Source organism: Macrotis lagotis, chromosome 6, assembly GCF_037893015.1.
Source record: "Macrotis lagotis isolate mMagLag1 chromosome 6, bilby.v1.9.chrom.fasta, whole genome shotgun sequence".
Taxonomy (NCBI): Eukaryota; Metazoa; Chordata; class Mammalia; order Peramelemorphia; family Peramelidae; genus Macrotis; species Macrotis lagotis.
Window position 1 is genome coordinate 167,347,923 of NC_133663.1, and position 23,359 is coordinate 167,371,281.

A 23,359-nucleotide genomic window follows, 5' to 3' on the forward strand; every position below is an offset into this window, starting at 1 on the left:
ATTCACATCACTTATGGATTTCTACCAGGGTTTCTTTTTCTTTCTTGACTTTCTGCAGAACAGAATGGCAATCTTAGGTGTATTCCTTTTGAGGTTTCCTGAGAGTTTTGACTGCTATTTAAGCTTCCTACCTCTTGATAGAGAGGTAATGGACTGAAAATGCAGAATGGGTTATAATTTTAGACATGGCCCATGTGGGGTTTTACTTTATTTGGCTATGCTTACTTGTTATATTTTCTTTTTACAACTGGAGGGGTTGTGAAAGGAAGAGATAGCAATGCTTGTTAATTGAAAAATAAAATTTAATTGAAAAATAAGAAACAAGATTTAGACCCTCTAAACTTAGAACCCTAATTAAACTTTTATTTAGTCCAAAGAAATAAAGTCAAAAATGTGCTAATGCTAAACCTTTCTTCATAAAGAAGCAAAGTAAGATGTATTTACATTTCAAAAGCAATTCTGAATGTTCTGTGGCATTTTTGTCTATGGGGTTGGGGCTGAATCTGGAGCGGAAAAACAGGGATTGGTTAAATATATTTCAGGTACATCAGAATTCCTGCTGAAAATGAAAGTAAAGCAAGATCAGTGGTAGTAGACAAAAGAGAAAGGGGTGGAGCATCTTTGGGGTTTGCCTAAGGGCTAAGGTGTTGAAGAGGAGAATTGGGAAGGTGAGATTGGAAGGGCATGAGTGAGAGGAAGAGGGGGGGAGAAGAAAATCCCAAATAACTATCTTAGGAAGGGAAGTAGCAAGAACCCTGTAATCACTTGACATACCTGTCAAAAATTTAAGAACATTTATAAAGTGGGGACTAGCTGTATTTTTAAATAGAGAAGAGTTTCTTTAGAAATTTATATGACCTTGTATGATGTGACTGGTTCACAAATTTTATGATATTTCCAAAAAATGCATACCAGAATAGCTGGTCTTCCTTTTATTTGTGCCTGGTTGGTTTTCTGGTTTTCTCTAATATTTTGGTTGGTCTTATAAAAGTTATTATGCATTTGGGACTAAGGTGGAGAATTTAATAGATAAAATTTGTGTTATTATATAGCTATGTTTCCACAAAATAGTTTTGTGTATATATATATATATATATATATATATATATAGCAGAAGTATGATTAAAGCAGAGAATATTTCATTGTAGAGAGGAAGTCTTTTAGGCACAAATTGAGTCAATTCATCATCATTGAACCTCAAAACCTTTGTAGGTAAGGATTAATTTCTGCAAGTAAAGTATGATTTTCCCATTGATTCCTATCTTGCAGTCAGAGATGAATACCTATAAGGGGACACTGTGTTATATGCTATGGATGTAACTTGTATTAAAGAGTTTATATACACTTATCTGATGAGCTAAGATGTTGATGAAACTGTAAAGGAAACATAAAGAAAAAAAGAAAATGCGTGGGGCTGGGAAGCAGAGGGTGATGGACTTAAATCAAGAATTCTAGGCTATGTTCATGACTCTTCCTTCTTCTGGACTTTATTGTCCTTATTAGTAGAAAAATGGTGTTATACTAAATAATAATAATACATAAAGTCTAAAGTTGTTTTTAACTCAGAAATTCTATGCAGTATAACAGGAGGCAAATCTTTCCCCTAAGATCTTTCCAGCACAGTTTTGGTTTGTTAAACTGTCCAATATAGGGGACATTGTCAATTGGAGATTATTCTGGGATTGAGGGTTTTGGGTTACATGGGATCTGTACTTAGGAACTATGATAACCATGAAGAAGCCTGAAGATGGGGACTCTTTAAAAGAAGCAAGCTGAAAAAAGTAAGGATAAGGTAACAGAAGAAACTCATAAATCAAACAAATCAACCTTAAGATTTTTGAATTTAGGATAAAATAATTGGAGGCAAGACTTATCTCCCTTGATTTTTACAATGCCTTCTACAGTGTATATGAGAGTTATTTGTTAAATGTGTTTGATTGTCAGACAAGGCATCATAGATTCAAAGATTTGGAAACAAAAAGGAACTGGAAGTTTAAGTACAACTTTCTCATGCTACAGATGAAGAAATTGAAGCTAGTGAATTTAAATGATTTGTACAACATCAGACATAGTTTCTGAAGTGAGCATCTGCAAAAACACAATGTTCTTTGTCTATTGGAGAAAACTTCCCTAGAGAAGTAAGAATAACTCTGAGGATTTTTAGGCTTTATTTCATGGTGAAATTGAAAAACCTCATAATAAAAGACAAGACATTTAAACATTGAGAAAACTTTAATGTTTCAGTATGTCAGTATGTGACAGTTCTAAGATGATAGACCCATTCGGTAAAGCTGAATCTAAGAAAGGATATGCTGATATTTTTTATATTTTATATTATTCAATATAATGTTGATCCATATGCCTGGAAGTATTTTCTCTACCCCTACTACTAATCACCATTACAGAATTCTCAGCTTTTAGATAATGGTTAAAAATCTGTTTTGTTACAATAACCCATATCATTGTTTGAAACTAGAATAAATGAATTATGAGATATCTGCTAACAAATCATTTATTTTTAGGGTTTTTTTTGTAAGGCAATGTGGTTAAGTGGCTTGCCCAAGGCCACACAGCTAGGTAATTATTAAGTGTCTGAGGCCAGATTTGAACTCAGGTACTCCTGACTCCAGGGCCACTGCTGTATTCACTGTGCCACCTAGCTGCTCCCCAACAAGTAATTTAAGATACTTTTCCTTCAGTGTACATTAGACCATTAAATTAAGTTTGGATTTCCTACTTACTGATAATCTTCCAAATGTAGCTTATTGACTACTGAGAGGGATTCTTGGTTGAGGCAGATAATGCTTTAGCTTCTCATTTCTGTTTTATTGCTGACTTGTCTCTCCTTCCTGACTGTTTGCCCATTCCCAACTGCTTTGCCTAAACTCCTAGTAATTGTATCTTGTTTTACTCCCGATCCCTGACTTTTAAAATTAAATTGTTTGGTCCTCATCAAATGAGATAATTTATGTAAAACATTTAAACATACTTAAAACATTATATGAACACTAGTAATTACTAATGCTATTATCCTTGGACTCTTTTCCATAGGAGGAATTAGGTACATGGTCCCTTCTCTCACCTTCAGGAGTTATTCAGGTATACATCAACAGTTTCTCAGGATCTAAGATAATACTAGTTTTTCCAAAAAACTAAGGATGGAATTTACTTCATTGAACCTGCCCTGTTTATCTAGAAAGAAAGGTCCAAGTTTCTAATTGTAACATTGGTGTTTTTTTTTTTTTCTGTAAAAGAGGCTCTTTATAAGTACGTTTTAAAATAACAATTAGAGGAATGATCATGCTCTCTAGGCTTCAGGGTGTCAGAGTAGGCAAGAAAACTAAAATGTGATCAGGAAGCAGCTGTGATCAATAGCCCTGATAGCTCACAAGCCTTTCTTTTATCCCTGAAGTAGCTTTCATGTAGCTCAACAGTATGTGGATGAGGACCATCTTAGTGCTCAAGATTGCATTTTTGCAAAAATAAAGAAACAAACAGTGTGCTGTATTGACTGAGAAAGAAAGATGACTAGGTGAGTTCTTTATCACAACAGACCAGCTCAACTGTGAAGTTCACATGTTCTAGGATGTTCCTAGAGCATAATCTCTCTCTCTCTCTGGGAATATCTCTCTCTCTCTCTCTCTCTCTCTCTCTGTCTCTCTCTCTCTCTCTCTCTCTCTCTCTCTGTTGTATATGTTTTCTAGTGGAGGAGTGTGTAAGTAACCACACACACACACACACACACACAAACACACACACACACACACACGCAGTGTGTGTTGTTTTGTGGGACCAACCTGCCCAGGGATTGAGAAATGCCAAGGGATTTCACAATCACATCACAAGATTAAATGACAGCAGTATCCTTAGCAGCAACTTCTGAGATCATTAGAATGACCCAGAGAGCTTCACTTGTCAAGAGAGCATTATTTTTAGTTATTAGAACAGCTTCCTTCCCTGATAACCCCTTGCCTGATGGTACTTTCTTGTTTTGAAGCCAGCTATCTCCAGTCTGACCCTGCTTTCCTAATCTTAGAATATTCCTTGTTTGACTTCTTCCATGTTTAATTACTGAGTCTTTTTGTATTCTATTCTTTTGCACTTTCAAGCCTTTCCTAGCATGGTGCTGGCCTGAATTCTCTTTATAAATTTCTGGTATATAGGTGCAAATGCTATCTGATCAATTCTTATTTCTGGTTATCAATCCATAAATATTTATTACGTGCCACTGTGTGTCAGTCACTGCGCTAGGGATGCATATTTGAAGACAAAAAAAAATTAAATAGTTCCTGTTCTGAGAGAACTTATATTCTATTGGGGGAAATAAACTGTATGTATGTATGTATGTGTGTATATATGTGTGTGTGTGCATGTGTAAAACAGATACTGAATAAATATACTATAACTGAGGAAGAGGCAATAATATTTGAGGGACTATAAAAGGACTCCAAGTAGGAGGTGACTCTTGAATTGGACAGTGGAAGAAGATAGAAATTCTAAGAGGCAGAGGACAGGAGGGAATGCATCCCATGAATGCCGACATTTCTACTTGAATCCTAGTCACTAATCACTTTCTACTCATTTCCATATTATAAACTTCCAATTTGCTTCTGATCCCTTCACCACTACCTTAGACTTTATCTGTCAGTTGTTAAGAAGAGCTATCAGGATACATATGACCTATCTGCTGAATTTGAATAGGCCAGGGAACCTTAGAGCCCAGGGGAAAAAAAAAAACACAACCCCTCCAATTTGGGAATGGCAAGTTTTCCTAGATAGGGCTCATAATCCACATACCCTGATTACCCATGTTAAGTCTGGCTGGTTTTCCTACCTTTAGTTTTCTTTCTCTGCTTCCCCTTTTTTCCTTTTTTTTGGGGGGGGGGATGGTTTTTGCAGGGCAATAGGGTTAAGTGACTTGCCCAAGATCACACAGATAGGTAATTATTAGGTGTCTGAGGTTGGATTTAAGCTCAGGTCCTCCTGATTCCAGGGTCGGTGCTCTATCCACTGCACCACCTAGCTGCCCCTGCTTCCTCTCCTCTTGATCTTCCTTTCTGTTATCATGACCCAACTTTCTACATGATTCTAATGTGGCATGGCAGAAAAGGAAGCACAGAATTACTTGGAGTCCATGTCATGGTTACTTTGTGTGGATTTTAAATCCTTTCCCTCATTCAGGAAGGAACTCAGGTTTGAGACTTGGGGAAGCTGGACCTCAGTTTTTCCATCTGTAAAATGAGCAAAAGGTATAACCATACCTTTTGATATTTTGATATTGAAGGTCCCTTCTGTCTTTCAAATTCTGTGATATTCTCCGTATCTTCTCAAAGTAAAAAAAAAAAATACATTTCTGCACTTTAAAAAATCCCTTGGGACAGCTAGGTGGCGCAGTGGATAAAGCACAACCCTGTAGTCAGCAGAACTTGAGTTCAAATCCAACCTCGGACAACTAATAATTACCTTTCTGTGAGACTTGGGCAAGTCACTTAACCCCATTGCCTTGCCAAAAAAGAAATCCCATTTCAGATTTGATTACATCTTTGAATAAGAACTACTATATATGTTCAGTAGAAAAATAGAATTCTATCACTCAACTTTTGCATATCTAATATGACTATATATGTGTGAGTGCTTAATGTTATTGCATACAAAGTTGATAGAGTATGCCAAGAATTCATGTATAACTTTTAAACTGATTATTATGGCAAAGCCCATGTCTTCTTCAAAACAGTTAAAACTGGGCTCCTTATAAAGCGGAGATGGGGAGTGTTTGGTTCACAGTTCTATTGTCCAAGAATTCAAACCACTTAACTATTTTTAAGCACTGATTGATAATTGTTGCCAATTATTTAATTCTATTTGATTTACTAACTCCTTACCTGGGTATCCCTATTATGGGAAAATGAAAATGAAAGAATTAAAAAGTTCCTCCAATGACTTGATTATTTTCTTTATTATTTATAATTATAATTTATAATTCTGTGGTGGACATAAGGGTGGTATTCAATGCAGTGGAAGGGGGAAAATAATGTTAATTTTGTAGGATATGTAGGATCTCATTGAACATTTTATGATGAGAATTCTTGCAGAGGAGTATCTGTCCATGATCTCATCTGGAGGTCAAAAATATGAACTTCCAAGGGCCGACTTGAAGATTTTCTGTAGAGTAGGATAATAATTCTGAGCTTGACAAAAGAGAAAGGATGGGTCACCATCCAGAAAGATTTCAGAAATATTGATATTAGCTTTCTGAGCTTTTCATTAAGAGATGTCTGAGTGGTTAAGCTAAGAAATTGAATATTGTGTCCAGATCAGATACACAAGTCAGTACTAAGCAATCCCATCAGTCACATACCCATGATCTCAATCTGGAAGAAAGCTCAAATCATTAGAAAAACGAATATTTGAGTTTTTCCATGAATTTGAGACAATCTGTTAACACTAAGTTTCTTGTGAACACAGACATATTGTAATGACCAAAGGTAGGCCCAGATCTAGTTTTTCATCTTGAATTCATCTTTATTTTGTTTTGAACTTACTTGTTTATTTCTTCCTTTAATCATCAGACTGCTGCACTGGCAATAGAGCTTGCTGAAGGCAACATTCTGTTTTGTATTGCTAAATATTCCCAGTTCTTTCAAAATATACTTGAATATTACTTTTGCCAGTCCTGTCACAATTCTTTCAACTCCTCTGTCTTTTCTAAAATAACCTATTAACTGAACATGAGATGTAAAATATGACCTGATCAAGAAATGCAAAATGTGAACTGGTCAAGATATACTGGAAATATTGCTTCTGTTTTTCTTGCTGCATCCTCGGAGAGTATTAGCTTTCTGGGCTACATAAAACACTGTTGGCCTATGTTGAGTTTACAGGTTTTAAATTTTTTTGGATTGTTTTGCTTTACCAACATTTTTTTTAATTTTATGAACTAAATACATCCATAATTTTATGCTTTTGAATTTAATATGTTAACTTTAGTATAGACAGAGCTTTTCATTTATATATATTACATTTCATTTTATTGGATTTGGCTCATCAGCCTCTTTAGATCCTTTTGGATCTGAACTTTGCCATCTAATATATTAATTAACCTTACTAATTCCTAGTCATGTGCAAATGTCATAGTCTGCCTTTAACCCAGTCTGATTGTTTGGGGGCTCACACATAGTATGAACTTTATGAATAATATGCTCTACATGTAATTTGGGACCCAGGTGCCATATAAAGGCTTAGAGTTTCTTATAGGTTTTGTGTGTAATGATTAAAAATTGTTAATACCAGGAAGGAATATTATCAGACCTAAGCAAACTGGCTAATCACAAAACCAAAGCCAAACAATCAAGTACCTGGTGCTACTTCCTTAACAATGTTCCAGATGAGCTTTTTTCATTCCTCATATTCTTTTTTGCAATACCCTCTCTATGTCCAAAAGACATGTGTGTTATGCATCATATTTAACTTACCTAAAATTCAAATCACCTTCTTAACATCCTTCTTGCTTCAAATGTGTTTGTTGTAATCAACATATTGTGGGATTCTGGTTTTAACTCTCTCTACTACCTGCTGCCATTTTATGAGAGACTTCATCCCATTCACAGTTATGATTTCTAACTCTGTATTTCCTTCCATCCTATTGTTCCCTTGTTTGGACTTTTCTCTTTCCTTTCACCTTATCCCTCTCACTAATGTTTTGCTTCTTACTATTGTCTCCCTCATACTGTTCTATTTCTATCAGCCCTCTTCCCTTTCCTTCTCCCTTTCTCCTTTTACTTTTCCCCTTACATTTTCCTTCTCTTTTAATTGCCTCTCCTTTCTCCTTACCCTCCGACTTCCCTGTGTAGGACTCCCTGGACTTTAGGAATATATGTTATTTCCTATTTGAGCCAAATATACTGAAATAAGATTTATTCAGTGTTCCTACCCTCCCTTTTCTATATAAGTCCTTTGTGTCTTTTCATATGATATTATTTATCCTCTTGTGCTTCTGCCTCCTTCTACCAGTTTCATCCTTTTTTTTAATAACTTACTTTTTTATATTTATGTGGTATCCATTCCCTAATTCTCAAGGCTTATAAACTTCATCACATCATAATCACTTCATACCCACATACTCTAAGGACACTCCCTTAAACTGTACAAATAGAAATATAACTGTCAAGAGCTAAAAGTATCAGCACGTCATGATCAATTTGCACCTACATCCTCTATCCAAGTATACTTCCTTAAACTGTCCAAGAAGAAATATGGTTCTCAAGAGTTATCAGTATCTTACCATATAATCAATTAATACCCATACTTTCTAAGTATGCTCCTTTCAATTGTTCTAAGAGAAATACACTTCTCAAGAGTTATAAGCATTGCCTTCCCATGTAGGTATGTAAACAATATAGTCTTATTAACATTTTTTTTCTTTCTGCTTAGCTTTTTTATACATCTGTTAAATCTTATATGTGAAGATCAATTTTCTATTTAGTTATGGTCTTTTTTCATAAGTTGGAAAGTCCTTTATTTCATTGAAAATCCATCTTTCCCCCCTGAAAGAATGTACTGAATCTTGAAGGATAGTTGACTCTTGGTTGTAATCTAAGATTCTTTACTCTCCAGAATATCATATTTCAGACCCCCCCCCCCCCGGACTCCTTTAATGTTGGAGCTACAATATAATCCTGACTATGAGTTACTGTTATTTAAATTGCTTCTTTTTAGTTGTTTCCAATATGTTCTCCTTCATCTGAGAATTCTGAAATTTGGATAAAAATTTTCCTTGGATTTTTTTATTTTGGGAAGTTTTTTGTAAATAATCAATGGATTCTTTCAAAAACTATTTTATCTTCTTCTAGGATATTAGGGCAATTTTTCTTGATAATTTCCTGAAAGATAATATCCAGTCTCTTTTTTTAGATAGTGACTTTAAGGTAGCTCAATAATTCATGAATAATCTCTCCTGGATCTATTTTATAGATTAGTTGTTTTTCCTAAGAGGTACTTTACATTTTCTTTTATTTTTCCCAGCTTTTGGTTTTTTTTTTGGTTGAAATCTTAATCTCTCATAGATTCATTAGTTTCCTGATTTTTAGGGTTTTATTTTCTTTTGTTAGCTTTTGTATTTCCTTTTCCAGTTGGTTAATTTTGCTTTTAAAAGTATTTCTTCAGTCAATTTTTCATAATTTTCCTTTATGACTTTCACTTCTTTTCTCAATTTTCCTTCTTCCTCTCTTCTTTGATTTTTAAAATCTTCTTTGAGTTCTTTAAAATCTTTTGGGATTTGAGAACAATTAATAAGCCCTTTTGAGGTTTCACATATTGGCATTTTGTCACTGCATTCCTCTTCTGAGATGGCATTTTTATCTTTCCTGTCAGAATAGTAACTTTCTATGGTTAGTGCTGTTTTTGTCTTTCTGTTCCTTTTGATTTGAACTCTCCTCCTGGGGCACAGAGGGTATAATTCCAAACTTTTTGTGCTAGGGGCTGGAGGTTTGATCTTTGACTTTCTGCTCTGGCATCTTGGGTGCTACTGATTTGGGTTTGCTCCCTGTGTTTGGATAGGTGAACCTAGTCCCACCTACTGCAGTAGTGTTCATGGGTTGGAACTTTGCCCCCCTCATCTCCCTGAGCTGGGGTTCTCACTGCTGGCCTGCTCTACAATTGACCTGTTGCCCTAGGACCTGAGCTGTGCTGTGGCTAAGTGCTATCCATAGGTTTCCAGTTTTACCACCAATGTTGGATTGTACTCCCCTTTTACCCATGTGAAATAGACCCTTATCAAAAATATGTGTGGACAATGCTAATCTGACTGTTTGCTGCTAAGGGGAAGGGGATGGGAAGGGAGAGGGGAAGGAAATTTTGTAACTTAAAAATATACATGTACATATGGATGAAAAAATAAATAAAAAAAGAAATAGATGTTTTTCTGAAGTTCCTCCAAGATATTATTGAAAAGTTGCTTCACTTTGTTTTTTTTTTTTAATATTTTTTTTTTTTGTGGGTTCTGTAGCTTTAGATTCTGTTTAGAGGTTTCATTTAAAGTTGTTTCAGGAACAACTCCCAAAGTTTCCTAGTTTCATGCCACCATAATGGCTCCACCCAGAGAGAGAGAGTGTGAGTGTGAGTGGGAGGGCAGGGCATCACCCTCCTGATATCATTGGTCCTCTTTGAGATTGAAGGGTGAACAACAACACAGGTGAAATACATGCATGTTTGTATATTTTAAAATATAGAGGACTCTATGAATTTCCTTCCAAAATTTCAGTCATTTATCACCTACATTTCTTTTTATTTTTACTTCAGCTGCTAGTTCCTTCTTATTTAAGAATCAGGTCCAGAATAAAAATTCCTCTTTTAACTCCTTCTTTTAAAAGGAAGAAATAATCTTTAAAGCAATCCATCAATTTATGAGCTGTTCTACTTCTCACTATGATAGTATCACTAGATGCTTGGATAGTTGGAATCCCCCTATTTATAGAATGTTATTCCTCTGTGCCTGGTTAATGATTTGTTTCCCAATATTCTCATAAAAATCTTCTTAGCTTAGAGTATCTATGATCATGTGAAAACATCATTTGCCTTTTCATTTCCATTGACCTTTAGCTAATGTCCCTTTGTCATGCATCTAGCACAGATTCTTGTTATTTCCTTACTGGTATATGTATTAATAATGTATAATGCTCTGTGTATTTAATCCATCACCTCTCTTTTGGTTAGTGGGTAGCATACTTTGTCTCGAGTCCTCTGGAATCATGATATATGTCTTAAACTTTTTCAAAGTTGTTTGTCTTTATAATATTGTTATTGATTGAATTGTTGTCTTGGTTATGCTTGGATATATTTTTGAATGTAGCCAATATGTAAATTTATTTTGCTCTTTTTTCTTCTAGTGGCCTAGGAGGAAGTGAGAGTGAAAATATATGCTTTCTATTTGAAAAAAATCCAATTTATATGCTGTTCTATATGCCTTTTCCCTATCATTTCTTTTGAGTAAAGTATACCCTTTCAGAGTCAAAGTCCAATCATACATCCAATCATATATTAATGATGCAAAAGAAATCAAATTTTCCTTCTTATATTAGAATGTCATACAATTTCTAACCCATACTGAATACATTAGTACACCTGAAACATAGGTTTTATTTTTATTTTTCTTCTTGGATACTATTTGTTGAGGCAATTATGTGGCACAGTAGATAGGGCTTGGAATGGGAATGATTTCTCTTCTTGAGTTCAAATCTAGCCTTCAGATGCTTACTAGCTATGTGACCCTGGGCAAGTCACTTAAACCTATTTGGGTCAATTCCTTATCTGTGAAATGAACTGGAGAAGGAAATGGCAAATTACTCTGATATCTTTGCCAAAATCATTCTCTTTTCTGTTTTTCTTCCTCCCTGCTTTATACTTAATGCAAACTGATATCAAACTTGTCCAAACAAATAATAGGATAGTTTGCTCTTTTCCCTGCCTACTTTAGTTTAAAGATTTCTGGATTAAATTTGAAATTCTACAGGTACTTCCCTCTTCTCCCTCCTGGCCCCTATCAATAATAATAATAATAATCTGTCCTTTGCCAAAAGCCCATCATTCTTATATTTTGATTCTCACCCAAAAATACAGATCTCGTTTTCAGATCCAGTATTCTTAATCTGTTGTTCAATTGGCAAAACTGTTGTTCTCTCCTGAATTTTCTACTTTCAATTTTTAGTGGATAAAACTAGTATATGAACCTTGAGTTTTTTCATCCATAGGACTTAATTTCTAAATCCTTCCAGTGTCCCTTCTGGTGGTATCTCTTCCCCTCTGAATCACTAGAAATAGATATTGGACATCAGAGCAATAGGAGATTCTTTGTTGTTGCCTCAGAATATTCCCCAAAGTCTCAGATGACCTGCCTGTTTTTCATGTCAGAACATTATTCAGGAATTTAACAACCACTGCTACTTTTTATTCACCCACCATTAATGGTTGACTTTAAACTTAATGGTACCTGCAGATTTACATTATTATCCCTGGGAGCAAAAACCCTATTTTTTTTCCCAGAGACCACTTTTATAGGAAGAGCCTGTATATGCTGAATGTTCAGTGGTCCATTTTCTCTTCCTGTTCTGAGTCACACTCTTATATTCCCTAACCATTTGACATGGCTAAAAATACCCCATGCTACTTAACATCATCTTTCTTTGTTTTCTCTTTAAAATGTGTTCATTCAAGTAAACTTTCAGTTTTCCTGATTACATTGGTTTTAGAGATGAGTTTTGTTAAAAAAAAAAAAGAGTTTTGCCAGCCTTTTTACTTCTTTCTCTACAATAAAAACCAAATTATCCTTTGGTTATACATATGTGCTACACAGAACTAACAGAAACCTGAATATTTTACTCTCTTATAAATTACAGAACAATATCTCTTACTTTGCAGATATATGGCAATTTCTTTTCTTCAGTCTAAAATGAACAGTGATGAATTTGTTGAACAGGTAGAGTGAATAAAGTACTACATTAAAGATCAATAATGAAACTGATATAGTCCAGCTATATCTTTGTTCTTGGGAAGGGTAATCTGCTAACTATTCTAAGTCCTTATTGGAGCCATTGGTGACATATTTGTGGTATGTAGTTCCTCTGCAAGGGCACACAAATGTAATATGTAATTAAGATTTTTCAAAAAATAGCATTTTCCTTGTTATTTTAAAAGAACTATGGATTTGCTGATTCATAAATACCCTAAAATATTGTTATCCTTATGTATATATTTTATCCTTGCATTGATGTGATTGGTTGTTTTTAATATTGACTCATAAACAGAATTACTCAAAGGGAAGTATTTTGTAAACATTAATCCCTACATTTATATGTGTTGTTATCCTCATCATAATTATTACTGTTTTTTATTGGAGCTATGATTTCTTTGGTAAAAGAAATTCCTAGTATGGAAAATTCCTTTACCAATGATGTTTGATAATTGCTCTATAAAACAAAGTACTAATTATTATTTCTAAGTGCAAATGAAGAAACTCAGAGTTTTCAACTAGAGCTGAAAAATTCATTGTATGAAAAAAAATATACATCTTTTAAATTGCCTTTCTTAAACTAGGTCCCTCAAGTGAATAAATTATTCTTTTAGAATTAATTAGGCACTTTGGAAAGTGCATTAACTCTTTCAGATCACAAAGAGTACCATTTGGTAAATTATATCTAATTATTTTCTATAACAGGCCACAAGGGGACCATTTGGTAAGAGTTAATAGTTCCTAAGTTTTTGACTTGCTCTCTGAGGTGTTATTTGTGCAGTGAAAGACTTCAGTAGATCTATAAATTTATGATCAGTAATGTGTCCAGAATGAAATTAGCCTTGCTTAGTAATATTACAGGGATTTGAATTTTTCCTTTACTTCTTTATTTTTAATATTGCACCATTTCAACAGATTCGAATAATTCAAAAAAGTCTTTTAGTAGTTAAATTTTTCTCAAATAACAAAGGCACAAATAACAACAAGTTTAGTCATATAACATTTATGAACCTTGGACTTAGCTTCAGTACTCTTAACTTGATTCTCTTCTCTACCCTTCTAAACCCCACAAGTATGAGTATTCTGTTCTATTCTGAGATGGTTGATTATAATTAGCTATGACTTTGGCCACCAGAGGGCTCTCTATTCCTTCCATCTAATGTGAAGGCACCTAGCTTTACAGGGAATCTAAACTGTTCAAATTCATAATGGATACCCATTTCACATATACAGTTTCTTCTACTTATTGGTATATCTTATTTATGTTGAAATATGTTAGATGCATACACAAAAATAGAGTGTTCCTGCTAATTCTGATTATTTTTTTTAAAAAGGCCAGTTTACCCCATTTCTCTTTATTCTGTACCCAGAGAAACTGAACCCGAATATACATTATCCAACTTATACCATACTGACTTGATTCAAATCAGTTTTCATTCATTAGTGATGAGATGAAATTCCTGTTAAAAGTCAGTGTTCTTCTAATCTCTGGGCAATAAATAAAAAAAACTTCAGAGGGAAATGAACAACATAAATTATTCACATACACATGCATTTACATATGTGTATAGATATAAATGCACGTGCATATATGTATGCATACACATATGTTCATATATGCATATATTAATGCATGTATAACATGTGTGTGTGTGTGTGTGTATATATATATATATATATATATATATATATATATATATATATATATATATATATATTGACTAGGAGTCTACAAGAATAGAATTGGTAGAAAGGAATCGAAGGAATTCTTTGAGACTAGCCTCCAATCTCAGGAGCTACCAAGAGGGAAAAAGTAGAGTGAGCCTTCTCCTCTGATCTTCTGTGGGGAAATCACAGGACTGGGGTGCTCTTAAAATGGAACACAATGGCTGAGAATGAGAAGATTTTGATATTGCAATCTAGACAATCCCCAAACTTTCCAGTGCAAGGTAGACAGGCTTTACAAATAAACTCTTCAAAGAGTAGAGTGTTTATTCATGGCCACATAGTTAATAAATAGTAGGGTTAGCATTCAAACCTGGATATTTTGACTCCAAATAAAATTGCTTTGTATACTGTATCTAAAAGTTATTTGGAGAATTACCTTCCTTTTTTGGTTCCTTCAGGGTCTAGAATGTAATTTGGTAGATGTAATTATGACCTATTATGCATTTCCACCTTCAGGTTTTTTCATCTTACCCTCTTGAATGGGGGCAGCTTAATGTTGTTTTTTTTTTACCTTGATCCCCTAAGTTCTTAGAATTTACTTGTGCCTAGTTTTTCTATGCTCAAGAATCCAGGAAAATATCACAGGAGCCTCTGACTAGAAATATACTTACCTGGCAGGAGCACCATGGAAATATGAATAGGGACACGAAACCTTCTAGAGTTCTGAGATGAAACAAAGTGGAATAGGTAGAAACCAGTTCCAGGAATTCAAGAAATTGAGGTTAAGGCAGGACCTTTCTAATTTTCCATTTGACCCCCTCTCCCCCATTTTACAGTATTTGAGGGGAAGAACCAAGAGAAGGAACTAAGTGCCAAATCAGGGAGTGAGAAAAAAGAGAAATGAATATTTGGTGACATTAATTACAAGAGTATTTGGCATAGAATGAAGCAAAAGATTTAAAAAATGTAATGACAAGTGAAATGAAAATTTGGGGAGCAAATAAATTCAATGAGAAAAAAATGATTTAGAACAAAGAAAGTCAATGAGAACAAATGATTTAGAACAGAAAACAGAAAATCTTATCAAAGTAGCAGAATCCTTGAAAGTTAGAATAGACCAAACAGAACTCAATGCCATCAAAGCAAAAGAAGAAATACTGAAACAAAATTAAGTTTGAACAAAATGACACCGGGGCAGCTAGGTGGCGCAGCGGATAAAGCACCAGCCCTGAAATCAGGAGTACCTGGGTTCAAATCTGATCTCAGACACTTAATAATTACCTAGCTGTGTGACCTTAGGCAAGTCACTTAACCCCATTTGCCTTGCAAAAAAAAACCTAAGAAAAAAATGATACCACTAATGAGGAAGAAATTAAGGTAATAATTCAGAGTTGCTTTACCCAACTGCATGACAACAAATTTGATAATCTAAGTGAAATGGATGAGAATTTATAATTAACAGAAGAGGAAATAAGAAATATAACCCCAATTCAAAAAAAAATATAATATACACCAATATAATGCTAATACCTAAACTAGGAAGAGCCAAAACAAAGAAAATTATATACAATCTCCCTAATGAATATTGATGCAAAAATATAATGTTAGCAAAGAGATTTCAACAAGTTATTAATATAATAATACACTATGATCAGGTAGGATTAAAACCAGATAGGCAGGAATGGTTCAATATCAGGAAAACAATCAAGATAATTGACCATATCAATCATATTATTTCAATAGATGCTAAAAAAAGTCTTTTAACAAAATCCAACACCCATTCCTATTAAAAACACTAGAATTTATAGGCATAAATGGACTTTTTCTTAAAATGATAACAGTGTCTAAAACAAAAAGTAAGCATATATGAAATGGGGATAAATTACCAGCATTTCTAGAAAGAGCAGGGGTGAAACAAGAATGCCCATTATCACTACAACTATTCCATATTTTATTATAAATGTTAGCTTTAGCAATAAGAGAAGAAAAAAACTGAAGGAATTAGATTATGCAATGAGGACACAAAACTTTCATTCTTTGAAGATGATATGATAGTATAGTTAGAGAATCCTAGAAAATCAGTTAAAAATCTATTTGAAATAAGTGACAACTTTAGCAAGGTAACAGGATATTAAATAAATCTGCATAAACCTTCAGCAATTCCCAAGAGCAAGAAATAGAAAGACACTGTAGAAAGTAACTGTAGACAACATAAAATAATTGGGAATCTACTTCCCACGACAAACCTAGAAACTATATAAACACAATTATAAAATACTTTTCACACAAATAAAGTCAGATCTAAACAACTGGAAAATGTCAACTGATCATGGTCAGTTCAAGCTAATATAATAAAAATGACAATTCTACTAAAATTATATTACTTAAAATTTATCTGAAGTAACAAAAGCTCAAGGATATCCAAGGAATTGGGGGGGGGAAAACAATGCAAAGGAAAGTGGCCTAGCTATGCCAGAACTAAAACTATATTATAAAACAGTAGTAATGAGAACTGTCTGGTACTGGCTAAGAATTAGAGTAATGGATCAATGGATTAGATCAGGTAAAAAAGAAACAGTAATAAATTATTACAGTTATCTGTTTGATAAACCCAAAATAACACTAATTTTTTTGACAAAAACTGTTGGGAAACTGGAAAATATTCTGGCAAAAATTGGGCATAATGTTCCAGCCTATATGAAAATAAGGTCAAATGGGTACAAGATTTAAATATAAAGGTGAAGCTAAGCTAGGTGGCACACTGGATAGAACACCAGCCCTGGAGTCAGGAGGACCTGAGTTCAAATTCAGTCTCAGACACATAATAATTACCTACCTGTGTGATCCTGGGCAAGTCACTAAAACTAAAATAAACTAAAATAAATAGACAAGTTTGCTTTTTTGTCTTGTGAAATATTATATTCCAAAGGTTGCAAAGTTATAGAATTTCAAACTAAAAAAACTAAAATAAATACGTGTTACATGTGTGTGTGTGTGTGTGTGTGTGTGTGTGTGTGTGTAAAAATTTAAATTTAAAAGGTGATACCATAAACCAAGAAATGCTCTTTCTTTTGGATGAAAGGATAGGGAGAAGTTTATGACCAAAAAAGAAACAGAGACCATTATTAATTTTAAATGGATTATTTTGATTATTTTAAATTTAAAAAGTTTTATACAAATAAACCAATATAGCCAAGATTATAAGGAAGGAATAAAGCATGGAAACAATTTTTCACAGCTAGTGTTTCTGATAAAGGATTAATTTCTTAAATAGAGAACTAGACAAATTTATAAGATTACAGGTCCTTCTCCAATTGACAAATGGTCAAAATATTGGCTAGGATGACAAAAAAAGGAAAATAATTTATGTTGGAGAGGACTTTGGAAACTTTGAGTACTAAAATGTACTGTTGGTGGGGTTTTGAACTTATCTAACCGTTCTGGAGAGTGATTTGGAACTATGTCTAAAGGGCAATAAAATGGAGCATATCCTTTGATCCCGCATTTCCACAACAAGATCTCTATCCCAAAGAGATCATAAAAATGGGAAAAGTCTCACATGATCAAAAATATTTATAGGAGCTCTTTTTGAAGTGGCAAAGAATAGGAAATTGAGGGCATGCCCATCAATTGCAGAATGACTGAACAAGTTATGAAATATGAATGTTACAGAGTGTTATTGTCCTGAAAGAAATTATGAACAGCCAGATTTTTAAAATAGCTTCAAAAGACTTGCATGATGTGATGCTGAGTGAATTGAACAGAACCAAGAAAACATTGGATATTTTAACTACAACGCTATGAATTGATCAGATATGATACATGCAGCTCCTCTCAGCAATTCAGTGATCAAGGACAATTCTAAGACCTTTTAAGGAAAATGCCAACTACATCCATGGAACCATGGTCTCTTAATACAGAACAAAGCATATTATGTTCATTTTTTGAACTTCTTTTATGTTTTTCCTTTCTTTCTCATGGTTTTTTCCCCTTCCTTTTTTCACAACATGACTGATATGGAATTATTTTGAATACAACTATACATGCAAAACTTTTGTCAGATTTTTCCCACCATGGGGAGGAGGGAGGGAAGGGAAGAGGGAAGAAAAATGTGAAACTCATAAACTGGCAAATGAATGAATGATGAAAACTACCATTGCATGTAATTGGAAAAATTAAATAAAATTTCAATAAAATGATAAAAAAAAGGTCTACTACCAGAAGCTGGAAAACAACTTGAAGAAAGAAGAATGAAATATTATTAAGCTCCCTGAAAACTATGAGAAAAGAAAAGCCTGAATAGTTTGTTTCAAGAAATCATAAATGAATTCTCTTAATTATTAGGACTTCAGAGTAAAAAAAAAAAGGTTAAAGGAATGTCATAGACAAAATCAAGAACTTATAAGTCAAAGGAAAATACTTTAATGCAAGTAACTACAGTCATAATTGCATAAAACATTATAGCTGATACTGTAAAGAAGAGAATGGTCCTTGGGTCCATATCATATGAGAAAGGAGAAGAATAGAATCAAATTTGACATATTTGGTGTCTTCTAGTATTTGAATAGCCACCTAATGGAAGAGGCATTAAACTTGTTCTCCTTGGCTGAAGAGGACAGAGGCAAGAGAAATCAGTGGAAGTAGAAAAAAGGGTAATTAGATTCAAAAGTTGGGAGAATAAAAAACAAACTTTGTCACCTCCACAATTAGAGCTGTCAAAAAATGGTATGAAATGCCTTAAAGCTGGGTAAACCCCTGTTCTTAGAGATTTTCAGATTGTGACTAACTGGCCCATTGTCCAAATATATTACACTGGGAATTCCTTTTATGTTTGGGTTTGTTTGGATGGTTAACAAATTTCTTTCCTAACTCTGAAATTCTATAACTTTGCAACCTTTGGAATATAATATTTCACAAGACAAAAAAGCAAACTTGTCTAGCAAGACTATATTTAAGTGCATAGGAGAGAAAAACTACTTTTAATGGACTGGGAGTCTTTTTAAACATACCTGGTGAAAATATAATTGCTAGAAAATTTGAAATGTAGGGGTCAAGACAAGCCTAGAGTAAGTACATTTTAAGAATTGGAAGGTGCTAAACAATGACAAACACAATTCTAATAGGGAGATAAAAGAGTTGTCTCTTCTGACTCCTAATCAATTCAAATATTTTGGTGGGACATTAAATAAGACAAAAAGAGGGTATGGTGATGACTTCTTCTGTTTTGAAGTTTTTGAGAGAAAATAAAAAGGGAATGGAAAGGAGTATTTCATGTAAGAAATGAAGAAAAATGAATGTGCAGAACTTCTATTTCTCTTAATTGGAACACATGAAAAGAAAAGCACCAAAGTGTACCAAAAAGGAGCAAGTGCTAGGAACCATGAGCATCTCATGAACCTCACTTTTTTTCTGCACTGTCCCACAGGAGAAAGTAAGATTAAACATAAACTAATAATTTACATTAAACTTTAAAATTATTTGTGTGTATAAGAATAAATGGATCTTTCCTTAATTTGATAACTAGCATTTATCTAAAATGAAGCGCCAATATTTTATATAATGGAGAAATGTCAGAACAAGAGATAGATTTGGATATTCATTCAGTTCAAACTAGCATCTTATCAAACAAAGGTCTGCATGTTTTTGTTCAAATATTGCAGAGAACTGACCATATTTGTAGATAGAAAGGAATTAGTAGTCAGAAAAGTGGGTGTGAAAGGTTATGGAGAAGGTAGAAGGAAATGGAATCCAAGGCACTTTGAAATATTTATTTAAATTAAATTATTTATTTTCATTGATATGCACATGAATAATTTTTAAGTTTCAAAATTTCCTTCCACCCTCTCTTCCCATCCCCTTCCCCTTAATGGAGAACAGTCAGGTTAGCATTGTACATACATATTTTGATAAACTTGTTTACAGATTAGTACTTTTTGGTATGAGGAATTAGGATTAAGGGAAAGAGATACATAAGAGATAATTTTTATAAAGTGTTCATCAGATTCTGAAGGGGTTTTTTTTTGTGAGTTTTGTTATGTTTGTTTTTCTTCCTCTGGATAGGATAATATAGTCTATAGCCAGTGTAATATGATTAATTCTTCTAGCTTAATGGACTGCTGAGAGGAGCTGCTTCCATCAAGACTGTTCATATCACAATGTTGTTGTGGATGTGTATGTCATTCTCTTGGTTCTACTCCCTTCACTCAGCATCAGATCCCGCAAGTCATTCCCTGCTTCTCTAGAGTCTGATCATTTATGTTTTCCTTATAGAACAATAGTATTCCATAGTATTTATGTACCATAACTTGCTTAGCCATTCCCCAATTGATGGGCACACTTTGAAATGTTTGGCTAAAAAAAAAAATGCAGAGGATACCTGTCCTTATGTAAGGGAGAAAGAAAGAACAAGGAATGTATGAAATTTTTGAGGTGGGGAAGAGGAAAGTTATTATAATTCAAATCAGACAACCTCATTCTTCCACATATGATCATCTCAGAATGAACAACTCAGCTGCTCCAGGCTTCCTTCCTAGTAACAGATGATATCATGGTTACTTCTCTTATTCACCAGAGACAGCCATGCTGATATATTCAGCCTTGCATTAGCTTAGATGTCATTAATAATGCTATATTGTTGGAAGTCTGTATATACTGGAAACTGAAGCATTACTGCTGTGGGCAGTACTATTACCTTGACCTCAATGAATTCTTCGTACAGACCACTTACTAGACTGAGACTCACCAAACCATTGCTCTTATCACAGCCTCTCAGGGCAATATTGATCTTACCAGATTCACTGAGCAGAGCTTTAAGACCATTGTCAAATACAAGATGACTTTCTACTCCTACTTACCATTTGCTTTTGCTATATTCATGCCTAGTATAGATGGAGAGAAGGAATAAGCCAAAGTCAAGAGCATCCTTCTGGAGATGGCGGAAAATTTCCCTATCAAGAATGATTACCTTCACCTTTTTTGGTGACCACAGTGTGATTTGAAAGCTTGGCACTAACATCCAGGAAAATAAATGGAGTTGGCTGATGGTGAAATGCCTTCAACTGGTACCATCTAAGCAAAGTAATGTGTTGGAGGAGAGTTATGGACAAAAAGATCCAGAGAAAATGGCCAAAGTGAGAAAATTGAATTGCCCTCTCTTTTCACCGAGTTCAGGGAAGAAAGAGTAGACTTATGGGGTCATTGAGAAGCATTTATCCAACCTTACCCATCTGTCTTCTTGGAAATGACAAAGATTTACAAATGTCAGAAATGGCCAGGTAGTTGGACATGAGGAGGGGGACTGGGAAGGTAGGGTACTGTATGTGAAATTAAATAGTATGAACTCTTAATAAATTATGACTTTTTTTCATTTCAAATATTTTATTCATTTTGAGTTTTACCATTTTCCCCTAATCTTGCTTCCCTCCCCCCACCCCCCCACAGAAGGCAGTTTGCCAGTTTTTACATTGTTTCCATGGTATACATTGGTCCAAAATGAATGTGATGAGAGAGAAATCATATCCTTAAGGAATAAAAATAAAATATAAGAGATAGCAAGATTATATAATTAAGATATTAGTTTTTTTTTCCCTAAATTAAAGGTAATAGTCCTTAGTCTTTGTTCAAACTTCACAATTCTTTCTTTGGATACAGATGGTGTTCTCCATTGCAGATAGACCTAAATTGTCCCTGATTGTTGCACTGATGGAATGAGCAAATCCATCAAAGTTGATCATCACTCCCATGTTGCTGTTGGGGTATATAGTGTTTTTCTGGTTCTGCTCATCTCACTCAGCATCAGTTCATGCAAATCCCTCCAGGCTTCCCTGAATTCCCATCCTCCTGGTTTCTAATGGAACAATGGTGTTCCATGAGATACATATACCACAGTTTGTTAAACCATTCCCCAACTGAAGGACATTTACTTGATTTCCAATTCTTTGCCAACACAAACAGGTCTGCTATGAATATTTTTGTGCAAGTGATGTTTTTACCCTTTTTCATCATCTCTTCAGGGTATAGACTCAGTAGTGGTATTACTAGATCAAAGGGTATGCACATCTTTGTTGCCCTTTGGGTGTAATAAATTATGACTCTTAAAGAAAAAGAATGAACACCTCAAGATAAATTTGGAAACTTAAAAATAGAGGAAAAGAGCTTTAACATTGGACATCAAAAATGATTTTTTAAAACTAAATTAATCTTTCAGTTATTTGTCAGGAGGCCAATGTAGCATTTATAGAAAACCTGATTTTTGTTTTTGTTGTTTACAACTTTAACAAAAAAAAGAGGAACCCTTGGGACTAGTCTTTAACTGATATTTTACTACTTCACCTAAACCTTCAGGCTGATCTATAATGTGATTTTTTTTTTATCACTCATCACTTATTGTCAATAATTGAAAAAAATTATTTAACAATCTACCTTTTTGAATTACATATTTCTAGAATTCATTTCTTATAATTTCTGCACTTAAATGTGCATCAAGGAGAATAACAACAAGAAGGAACTGATTAACTCAATTATACCACCCACACCTAGATAAAGTCTTTTCGACTACAAGACTGAAACATGGTGTTTTAAGGGAAAATAAAGCAATCTGTTCTACTTAAAACCATTATGTTCTTCCAGCCTGAAGAATACTGAGCTTTCAAAAAATTGCAAATAATTGATGTTAGAATCACATGTAATATGACATTTTTAACATTTTAGAGATACAAAAATTTGACATCTTAAATATGTCTCTTGAATGTTATTTTTAAAAATAATATTGATGATGATGATGATCGGTAATTTGAGCCCTCTTTTCTCCTCCTATCATCTTTGTCCACAATTTTCTGATTTTCTTCAGTGAATGAAAGAGTAAAAAAGAACAAGTTCATTAAATGCTTACCATATGCCAAATATCAATCAATGTAGAAAGTAAATCTTCTAGGAGAAGTTCTAAGTGGTAATTTCATTATTGTTGGGAATGCCCGATTGGAAAACTTTTCCTACTTTGGCAAATCAGCAAGTATTCTGAAATTTATTGTGTTTTAAGATGGAAATAGGGAACAACACTGAGAGATTAAATGACTTGTCTCGGTCATGCAACAATATGTCTCAGAGGCAGGACTTTAATCAAGACCTCTGTGGTTTATGAGTCAATGGTCTAGCAGTATACTATACCATACAACTTATAGAAATGATCCT

The 23,359-nt window shown here is 34.0% G+C and overlaps 1 protein-coding gene and 1 pseudogene across 1 annotated transcript in view; both read left to right on the plus strand.

Moving 5' to 3' along the window:
- The window catches only part of ITGBL1 (integrin subunit beta like 1), a 422,854-nt gene that overhangs the window by 59,086 nt on the left and 340,409 nt on the right, over positions 1 to 23,359 (plus strand). The window lies entirely within an intron of this gene.
- Positions 12,443 to 21,371, plus strand: LOC141491522 (farnesyl pyrophosphate synthase-like; annotated as a pseudogene).